This window comes from Chrysochloris asiatica, unplaced genomic scaffold (assembly GCF_000296735.1).
Source record: "Chrysochloris asiatica unplaced genomic scaffold, ChrAsi1.0 scaffold00556, whole genome shotgun sequence".
Taxonomy (NCBI): Eukaryota; Metazoa; Chordata; class Mammalia; order Afrosoricida; family Chrysochloridae; genus Chrysochloris; species Chrysochloris asiatica.
Genome location: NW_006409074.1, coordinates 319,954 through 320,648, shown reverse-complemented (window position 1 = coordinate 320,648; position 695 = coordinate 319,954). Strand labels below are relative to the sequence as shown.

Sequence of the window (695 nt, the reverse complement as noted above, 5' to 3'; positions counted from 1 at the left end):
GTTCAGAAAGAGACTGGAGGAACCTGAGACTATGACCCTTGACTACTCTTCAGGTCTGGAGCAGAACTCACCCTCATGGTGAGTTCGCCCAATTTTTAGTCAAGTGGTAGACAAGCACATTGCAGGGACAACAACACTAATAGGTACTCTCACATTGGAATGGCCAACAACTCAAGGTCAAGAGGGTGGCATTTTTCCTAGGAACAAATTTCCGAAGGTCTGGAAAGTAGGGGGAAATGGAGAGAAAATGGGATAATTGTTGTTTCATGGAGGGGATGCCAGCCATTAAGATGAAACAAAGTGTATGATTTGTTGATGGTCTACTTTGTAAATTTTTACTCAATTTACAATAAAGTTTTAAAAAAATAAATGAAAAGCAAATAGAAAATGAGAATACGACATGACTATTGACATTGATAGACCCGGAGATCTGAGCAAGGTAGGTCCATGGATGAACATCAACAGTTTAGGAAACTTAATGAAACCTGCAGAAAGTCAAATGGTTGGTTTAGAAGGCTAAGATCTAATTTCTCCCTCTGAAAAGCTATTTGTTAGAATAGTACTTGTCTCCAAAAGAAGGACAGGTATTATTGTGTTACTAAACTACCAGCCGCTCCGCGGGAGAAAGATGAGGCTTTCTACTCCCGTAAGGATTTACACCCTCGGAAACCCTGTACAGGGTCGCTATGGGTCGG

At 41.2% G+C, this 695-nt stretch overlaps 1 pseudogene; it reads left to right on the top strand.

Annotated features, from left to right (window-relative positions):
- The first annotated feature begins 400 nt into the window (after window positions 1-400).
- Window positions 401-695, top strand: part of LOC102825735 — a 43,384-nt pseudogene continuing 43,089 nt past the window's right edge.